Below are 10,274 nucleotides of genomic sequence, written 5' to 3' on the forward strand. Positions count from 1 at the left end.
AAAAGAAAAAAAAAAAAAAAAAAAAAAAGACATCTTGAATTTTGCATGCAAATGGATGGAAATAGAAAACACTTTCCTGAGTGAGGTAACCCAGACCCAAAAAAATTGAATATGGTATGTACTCACTCATAAGTGGATTCTAGCAATAAATAAGGGACATTGAGCCTATAATATGAGATCCTAGAGAAGCTAAATAAGAAGGTGAACTCAAAGAAAAACATATAGTTATCCTCCTGATATTGGAAGGAGACAAGATTGCCAGGCAAAAATTGGATACTTTGAGTCTTTAATCATATTTTTCTATATTTTACAATCCTCTCTGCCTCAGTTAACCTGTTTCTTTGGTAAGATCACTCTCTCTCCCAGGAAACTAACTAGTTGGTATTGCCCCCATCATTATGTTCTTATTTTATATGACTGCCAATTGGGTAAATTTTATTTCTAGTTATAGCCAATAGGTATACTTGCACATGCAAATAGTATCACACACACACATACACACACACACACCACACACTTGCACTCACGCATACAAGTAAAATACAACTTTTTAGAAAATTGCTTCTGATAACTACATTATATATTCTATCTAAAAGGGATTTACCTCTCTTCTGCTTTTGATGACGGCTATACAGCCGTATAATTTTATTAGCACTATTGTGATCATGACCTAGTATTTGGGGAAAATGTTTATCTGTGCTGTGACAATTTTCTTTTTGCTGCTGAAATGGACTTTTGAAGGAGCGTCAGAATTTTATTCTACTTCATGTCTGAGAGTCAGTGATCCATTTGAAAAAAGTCTATTGCAGAGGATAATATTAAGGAATGTCTGATGCTCATGAAGTCTCATGATATAAAAATTATATCTTTGGGAAACAAATTAAAAGTTTATAATTATTTTTGGATGAGTGATCTCTAGTTTCATATCATCACTTTTGTATAGGTATTATTTTTCCTGTTTTATCGACAGAAATAAGCATGTAAAACATATTGAGAGATTTAACATTCTCAAAATCACACAGGAAAATGCAAAAGTAGTTCAAAAATCTAGCTTGCTAGATTGTTTACTTTATTTACTTTGCCTGTTTATAATTCGAGTTTTCCTTTTCCATAATTTATTCAGTTATTTATTTATTTAATGAAAATACAATTATATCATTTTTACCATATTTTCTCTCTCCAGTACTTTCCATGTCTTGTCTATCGAAGCCCTCCTATGTCCTTGTCTTTCAGTTTATAGCCTCTTTTCCTTTGATTTGATGTGTGAATGTGATGTATGTATACATATATATGTATGCATGTATGTATGAATGCATGCATGCATGTATGCACAAGTAAGCAAATGCAACGTGCTGAACAGGTTTTGCTGTTAGTGTGTCTACAGTTTCAGAGTGGGCCACTTTGAAGCAGTTCATCCCTAGGAGAGGCTAACTTTTCCTTTGTTGCCTATAGTTTTTCTAGAGGTTTTGAGATTTTTCCCCTTCTTTTTTTTATTATCTTTAAGACAATCTTTTTTATTTTGCATACCAATTCCAGTTTCCTCTCCTTATCTTCCTACTGCTCCCCTCATCTTTCCCCCACCACCCATTTCTAGAGAGGGAGAGGCCTCCCATGGGAAGTCAACAAAGTCTGTCCTATCACGTGAGGCAGGACCAAGGCCCTTCTCCCAGTATCTAGGTTGAGTAAGGTATCCCTCCATAGGGAATCTGTTCCATAACTCCAGTTTATACTATAGGGATAAATACTGGTTCCACAACCAGTAGTCCCCCCCCCACAAATGCCCAAGCCACACAACTGTCACCCATATTCAAAGGGCATAGCTTGGTCCAATGCAGTTTCCCCAGCTGCCAGTCCAGAGTCACTCAGCTCCCATTAGCTTGGATGAGCTCTTTCTGTGGGTTTCCTCATCATGGCCTTGATCCCTTTGCTCATATGATTGCTCCTCCCTCTCTACTACTGGACTCCAGGAGTTCAGCCAAGTGCTTAGCTGTGGATTTCTACATTTGCAGCTGCAAGTAAGCACGTCTATTGATTTTGTCACTGTTCAAGTCTTCTCTATGCAGCCATTTCTAAAAGAGGCAGTGTCACAATAGACTTCCTGGTATTCTGACTTTAGCGATCTTACTGCCCCTTTTTCTGCAAGGTTCCCTGAGCCATATTTGCAGGAGCTATGCTGCAGATGCATCCTGTGGGTTGCATCTCACACCTGGTTGATCTTTGTATTAAGTCCAGTTGTGGTTTTCTGTGATGGTTTCCATTTGTTCTATAAACAAGCTACTTTGATGAGAGGTGATATCTGCACTTGTCTGTGAGTATAATAAGATTTAGAATGTTGTTCAGGATTAGTGCTGATCTATCATAGTAGCAGTGGTAGATTTTCTTCTAAGATCTGTGACCTTATTAGTGTTGGGTAGTTAGTTAAGTTTCTAGTACCAGGCATGATTTCCCTTTGTTGATGGGACTAAAGTCCACTTAGACAGCTGTTGATTACCACCAATATATGAGTGCTAATATTCCACCTTCATGAACATCTTTTTTTATTGGTCATTTTTATTGATCATAGCTATCATAACTGAATAAGGTTTTTAATTGTTTCCTCCCCTTGGCAGTTTTCACATTATTTTCTTATTCTATTGAAACTAGATGGTTGTAAGAAGGCTTTCACATTAGATCCAACTGGAATAATTCAAGTCTTGTGTCATTAGGATTCAGTGTGCTCAGGTGATGTGGGAATGATTTCTTACTAATAAAGAAACTGCCTTGGCCCATTTTATTGGATAGAAAATTAGGTAGGCGGAGTAGACAGAGGAGAATGCTGGGAAAAAGAAGCTGTGTGAGGAGTCGCCATGGTTCTCCCGTTCCAGACAGACGCAGGTTAAGATCCTCCCTGGTAAGCCAGCTCGTGGGCTACACAGAATATTAGAAATGGGTTAGAACAATATGTAAGAGCTAGCCATAAGGAACTGGAACTATCCGGGCCAGGCAGTGTTTGAAAGAATACAGTTTCCGTGTAATTATTTCTGGGCATAAGCTAGCCATGCGGGCGGCCGGGTGCCGGGGACGCAGCCCTGCCGCCGCTCCTATTTCAACACATGGCGCCCAGACGTGATGGCTAAATCCACTTAAAAACCTGAGAAGGCTTAAAAATAAGGGAGAGAGAGTTTAACACAGATTTTTGCTGTTTTGTTGGTGGCGTTCTGTAGAGAAATTTCCTGATTCACCAACAGCAGCAGAAAAAAAGCTGCGTCATTTTAAAGAGCCACTTCCCGGGGCTGTGCTACCACCGTGAACTCTGGCTTTAAAGCATTTCAAGGCTTTTATGGGACTGGATGTTTGTGTTCCCGCTTGGGATCGGAGGAGAGTGCTCTGAGACTGTGCCGATGGCTCAGCGCTTCCCGCCTGCACCTGGGCAGACGGCAGAATCAGGCTTAGGCAGGCGGAAGAGCATGGCGGATTCCTGCCGCCATACAGAGACGCATTTTCAGACTGCGCAGTGCTCTGCGTGTCAGATTTGGCTGTAACTTGGAAGAAAAGAGTTTCTGTGCTGCACACTCAGTCTCAGAGTTAAACTGCTGATTGCGGCTCCAATGTGGACTGCTGTGTGCCTGGAACTGTTGTGGCTCAGGGGCACCAAATGGCTCTGAGGCAGGAGCAGCTTGGCTCAGCTCTGCCATGCTGATCTGTGCTGGTCTCAGGCAGGAACTACCGTAATTACCTTAAAACCGTGCAGTTAAGGTTTAGACTGGGCAGGACACAGGCAGTACCGTATTACCTGTACATGGTGCAACTTAAGTTTTTAAGAACTGTTTAACATTTTAAGAAATGCTCCTGGATAGTGAAAAAATTACAGATTCACAATAAAACAGATTCAGACAGACCACTAAATGGATCACAATGTTGGATGAGTGTACGTAGGCTTGAGAGAGAAAAAAAAAATATAGAGAGAAAGAATAAAGTTAATGCCCTTAAAAAAAAGGGGATAAAGTCTTTAAAGAGACAGAGTACAGATAGTTATAGATTAAGAGAAATAAAGTAAATATAAGCCACGTAAAAATGGAAAATTCACAGAGAGTCTGGATTATGTACATTGTGTTTTCTTTAAAATTTTTGACTGTGAAGGAGCTAAGTACAGAGAGACATTTCATTACATGGGCTGCCAATCTAAACCAAAATGGATATAAGGGTATTATGATTTCAGAATTTGGGTCTAAGGATATGATGCTTTGGAGAGGGTCTTCTTTTGTTTTTGCAGAGGATGAGACCCTGTGGATTGCATCTATTCCGATTTGGTATGATAGACCACGCCCTCCTGAAAGGTTGCTGTGAATACCCTCAAAAAATTGCTTCGCTCAATTGCCAACTGAGATGAAACTAGCATACAGGTTATATCATGAACAACCTAATTAACGACGCCCCTATTCAGCAGGAAGCAGTTTGTAGAGAAAAAACTACGCCCATGTTCCCAAATATTGTTTATAAATGTTCTTTTACATTTAAAGGGGGATATGATATAGATATGAATAATTTGCATTGGTATGGATTTTATGGTCAATTTTGTTATATGTATATGTATTTTTGATCTTGATTAAGGTATTGTGATTGTGTAGTTCATTTAAAAATGTAATGTATAATTAGGAAATATAGGTTGTTAATGGATAATCATCGCTAATACTTAAGCTTGTAGTCATGTTAGTTAGATTTTCTAGATATATAGAGAGATATTTTAGTTAGATAGGCATTCTTCATATCTTTCAAAGGCTGCAGAATATGGCATTTAAGATATTTTAATAACTTAGGGTTTTTCATGACAATGAGACACATTTGCTCCTGGCAGCACCAATCTATTTCAAGAGGAAGATGGGCATCGAAGAGAATCCTTATGGAGTTTGATAGCCATTTGGGCAAGAAACTGCTCTTGCCTGGACTGTTGCATAAACTGGACACAGAGAACCCGCAGAGAGAGGACTGCTGAACTTGCCTAAAGGTGAGATGACCTTTTGGGGTTCCTGCTTCATGAAAGAGTCTGTGAGACATTCTGCAGGACACAGCAAAAAGTGACTGAACTGTCTTTGGAATTTCTTGCTTGATGAGAATGTCTGCTGGATACTATGGGCCTGTAGGCCGAAGATGGATGCCCCAACGGTACAGAGGAACTTTGGGTGACTGTCCAGGCAGCGAGATGTCTCTGTCATTTCTAGAGTTTTCTTATTTCTTGTTTGATAGGTAATATTATATCCTTCTGGAGTCTTTGATGGAGTTGAAGAATGGTTAGTTATAGTTTTCCTTAGTTATGATAAGAGATAAAATAGATATAAATATTGTAACTGTAATTCTTACTTGATAACTGTTTTGTTATATGTAATTTTACTATGTTAAAGTTAAAGCCTTTCTTTTTTGTTTAAACAGAAAAAGGGGAAATGATGTGGGAGTGATTTCTTATTAATAAAGAAACTGCCTTGGCCCATTTTATTGGATAGAAAATTAGGTAGGCGGAGTAGACAGAGGAGAATGCTGGGAAAAAGAAGCTGTGTGAGGAGTCGCCATGGTTCTCCCGCTCCAGACAGACGCAGGTTAAGATCCTCCCTGGTAAGCCAGCTCGTGGGCTACACAGAATATTAGAAATGGGTTAGAACAATATGTAAGAGCTAGCCATAAGGAACTGGAACTATCCGGGCCAGGCAGTGTTTGAAAGAATACAGTTTCCGTGTAATTATTTCTGGGTATAAGCTAGCCATGCGGGCGGCCGGGTGCCGGGGACGCAGCCCTGTCGCTCCTATTTCAACACTCAGGAATAAGGGATTGCTTTGGACGTCTGTGAGGCACCTAAGGGCTATATTATTAGTCTATATTGTTATGGTTGTCACTTGACTACCCTGAACAACTATTTAAAAAGAGGTTTCTTTTAGTTTGTTTATATGGTAGATTACATTGACAGATTTTCGTATGTTGAACCATTCCTGGGTTGGGATGTTGAATCTTCATCTCTGGGATAAAGTCTACTTGATCATGGTGGATGACTTTTTTGATGTGTTCTTGGATTCAGTTTGCTAGTATTTTACTATTTTTGCATCATTGTTCTTAGTTGTCTCTTTGTGTGGTTTGGGTATCGGGGTAACTGTAGTTTCATAAAGAGAGTTCACAATAATTAAGAATAGAACCAGCCTAGGTATCTATCAATAAATATATGGCTATGGAAGTGTGGCTCATAAAAATGGACTATTTTAGTTTTGAATAAAAGTGAAATACAAGTATTTGCAGTAAAGAGGGCTGGTATGTAGATAGCCACACTAAATAAAATAAGCCAGATTCAGAAATTTATGTTAGATATACTCAAACACAAATATGTGCAGGTCATACAAGTATGAGAGGGAGAAAAAGAGAAGACAGAGAGGTTTCAAGAGTATGGAAACTAATTGTAATAAATTAAATGTAATATAGAAGAATAAAAGAGTACTCTTTAGGATAGAAAATACCATCTCTGGAGGAGCATGAAGAAGGGGGAGAAACATGTGGAAAGGACAGATGAAAACAGACCCCAAGTATGTTATATGTGCATATAACTTTGAAAATACCATAATTTAATTCATGAATCTGTATCCTAACTTAAAGACAGAATGAAGAAATTACTATATATAATCAGAGTAAGCATTGGAAATATTTATGCTGGTTTAATTTTCACCCCAGTGTTGCTTAATAAGCTTCATGTCTAAATAACAAATCTCTCAATGTTTTCTAAATCCTTCCTCTTCTACCTCCAGGATCAACAGACCGACTCATAATGAAGAGACAGAGAGTCAGATATTTTATAGTGGTTCTGACATCCATAAAAGTGCTACCATATTCTCAGTTTTTATCTCAATATAAAAATTATTTTTAGTCAAATATTTGCTTTGCAATATTTACTTAAATGCTTGTATATGTATAAGCATATGTGAGTGCAGGTGCCCATGGAAGTCAAAAGAGGGCATCAGATCCTCTGGAGCTAGAATTACAAGAAGTTATGAGGCACCAAGAATGGGTTCTGGCAACTAAAAATTGGTGCTCTGAAAGCACAGCTAGACTCTTAACTATTGAGCCATCTTTCTGGCCCTCTGACATAAGCATTAATAGTTGTCTGTTTATGTCACAGATATGTTCTAATATGTTCACCTATTCTATAGTCATTTACTTATTTATTTCCCACCCCATTCATAGGACATTCTGAATAAGTTTTCAATAAAGCAGGAAAAAAACAGACAAAACCCCATAAACATTTGAGCTCCCAAATCATCCACCTAGCTAAATAATGTAATAAGCACTCAAGTTATGAAATATGGTATGTAATAATAGCTTCCCAGTGTGACCGGAATCCTATGGTGTGGGTTCTACAACTTTATTCTAGAACACAAAGTGATTTGCCTTGAAGCTGTGGATTTCTTTGAATGACGATGAGTCAGATAGTCTTCTGGGACAGGAGAACAGGATATATATTACTGTGTTTCCTGTGAATATTCTCTTCCACAGAAACAGCCTTTGTTCTCCAATAATTATTTTAAGATACTTTGCAAGATGACAACCATATTTGGCATCTTCACTTTAATTTTTTATTTGACTTGAAGCGTAGATGTATCCAAAGCACATCTTATGACTTGGTGCAGCAAGATCTCAGAATATTCTTCCAAAAGCTGGAAACAAGCTAAATTCACTCATTCACAGATCCATTCCACAATTAAGCATTCATAAGTACTTCTTGTTGCCAGGCACTATCTCATTCCAATTTATCAATGAGTCTTGGGCAAAGATTTTGTTCTTTTAAATGAGGTATAAAAGTATGTCCAAAGATTTGCAAGAAATTGAGGCTTTGCCTTTGTAGTTGTATTGAGAGAGTAGAGAAAGGTCAGAGGTGATTTCTGGCTGAGCCTTCTGGAGAGTAAGAGAGTGGGCATAATGGAAGTTGGGTGATTAAGGGGAGAGCATCTAGGGATAGGTCACATGAGTAAAGAGGCAGAGGCAGCCAGCATGGCCATTTAGAGTGATACTTATTTTGACTTTAGCACATGAGACATGGGAATTCATGAACTTATTTGACGTGTAAGTGATATTATACAACTTTATGTCTTACTCTTGCACTGTGAATTATGCATCAACTGTGTGGATGAAGTTTTGGAATCTATCATAGTAAACCAGGAAAGAGATGACAAGAAGATGGAAGAAAATACTCAAAACAATGGTAGTAATACCCTATTATGCAGAGGTTTTTTTTATTTGGTTGTGTGTTTGTGCAGGTACATACATGTATGCACATACATACATATAGAGAACAGAGAACAGCTTAAATTTTAACTTTTGTACTATTTGCCTTGGATTTTAGACAAAGTATCTCATTGGCCTAGTGCTCACTAATTAGGCTAGGCTGCTGCCTATCAAGTCCAAGGGATCCTCCTGTTTCAGCCTTGCCAGAGATTATGAGCCTATTTAATCATCCTGGGCCTTTTCATGGCAGCTAGATATAAGACTCATATCTTCCTACTTGTGACACAAGTTAATTCTTGACAAAGTCATCCATCTCCTCTGCTCTAAGAAACAGGAACTTACAAAGGCTATAAAATGTGAGAAAAGAAAAGAAGTAATTCAAATGTATTTGTATTACTTAACTAATAATTAATTGATAAATAATTATTAGGTAGAAAGACATTACTGCTAACTAGTAATAAAGTGAAAATGGCTAAGCAAACAAGGATTAGAGGATTTAGACCAAAATTTACTAAGCTTAAATTTTAATTTGAATATTAAATGACATTGGCATGTTGAAAACAAGCATGTAATGCAAAATTTCACATTCTATTTTGTTTTCTTACCTGCACAACTTATATATGTGGGTAAATTTATACAAGATACCACCTCCTTCTTTTTGAGTCCATTGTCTGCAGATGTACTTATTCCTCAAAATCAGGTTTTATACTTGGCTCGTACATATGCACTCTTACCATGCATATACCAGTACCCACATTTATTCTGTCTCCAGTGGTCACAAACTAAGGCTGCTAAACTGGCATTATGTACTGTGATGTGGGAGTGATTTCTTAATAATAAAGAAACTGCCTCGGCCCTCATAGGACAGAAAATTAGGTAGGCGGAGTAGACAGAAGAGAATGCTGGGAAAAAGAAGCTGAGAGTGAGTCGCCATGATGCTCCCACTCCAGACAGACGCAGGTTAAGATCCTCTCTGGTAAGCCAGCTCATGGGCTACACAGAATATTAGAAATGGGTTAGAACAATATGTAAGAGCTAGCCAATAAGAAACTGGACCTAGCCGGGCCAGGCAGTGTTTGAAAGAATACAGTTTCCGTGTAATTATTTCTGGGTATAAACTAGCCATGCGGGCGGCCGGGTGCCGGGGACGCAGCCCTGCCGCTCCTATTTCAACAGATGGCGCCCAGACGTGATGGGCTAAATCCACTTAAAAACCTGAGAGGGCTTAAAAAGGAGAGAGAGAGAATTTAAGACAGCTTTTTGCTGTTTCTGGGTTGCGTGCCGCAAAGAAATTGTCCTGACTCGGCAGCAGGAAAAAACTGGCTGTTTTAAAATGCCGGCTTTCTGGGCTGTGCCGCCATTGTGATCTCTGTCTGGCTCCGGCGGGAGACAGAGCTTATGAATGGAGCATTTGGATTAAAGTGCTACGATTTGTTTGATGGCAACTAGACTGCTGTGTGCCTAAAAGGGGGACATTGTGTGCCGCAGCTCAGAGGCACAAGCAGCTCCGCCATGCTAATGGTGCAATGTGCAAGGATCAGAGGCACGAGCGGCTCCGCCATGTTGGACTGGGCGGGGCCAGCATACAGTACCTGTTTTTGACCTAGGAATGTCACAGCTTAGATTCTTAAGCGCTTAGTGATTTAAAGGCGCAAAACAAAGTGCTCCTGGATAGTAAAAAAATTACAGATTCACAATAAAACAGATTCAGACACTGTTGGATAAATGTACGTAGGCTTGGGAAAGAGAAGAAAAAGAATATAAAGAATAAAGTTAATGTCTTAAAAAGAAAAAGGGTAAAGTCTTTAAAGAGACAGAGTACAGAAGTACAGATAGTTATAGATTAAGAGAAATAAAGAAAAATAAGCCACGTAAAAATGGAAAATTCACAGAGAGTCTGGATTATGTACATTGTGTTTTCTTTAAAATTTTTGACTGTGAAGGAGCTAAGTACAGAGAGACATTTCATTATATGGGCTGCCAAGCTAAACCAAAATGGATTTCATGAGGGTATTATGATTTCAGAATTTGGGTCTAAGGAT

The 10,274-nt window shown here is 38.6% G+C and overlaps 1 long non-coding RNA gene across 1 annotated transcript; it reads left to right on the plus strand.

Annotated features, from left to right (window-relative positions):
• Positions 1-4,392: 4,392 nt before the first annotated feature.
• Positions 4,393-10,046, plus strand: LOC126504563 (uncharacterized). Its single transcript, XR_007592641.1, has 2 exons — positions 4,393-5,570; positions 9,193-10,046. It is a non-coding gene; the product is annotated as an uncharacterized lncRNA (long non-coding RNA).
• Positions 10,047-10,274: the final 228 nt, after the last annotated feature.

Source organism: Alexandromys fortis, unplaced genomic scaffold (genome assembly GCF_014885135.2).
Source record: "Alexandromys fortis isolate MF-2015 unplaced genomic scaffold, M_Fortis_MF-2015_v1.1 scaffold_12, whole genome shotgun sequence".
NCBI lineage: Eukaryota > Metazoa > Chordata > Mammalia > Rodentia > Cricetidae > Alexandromys > Alexandromys fortis.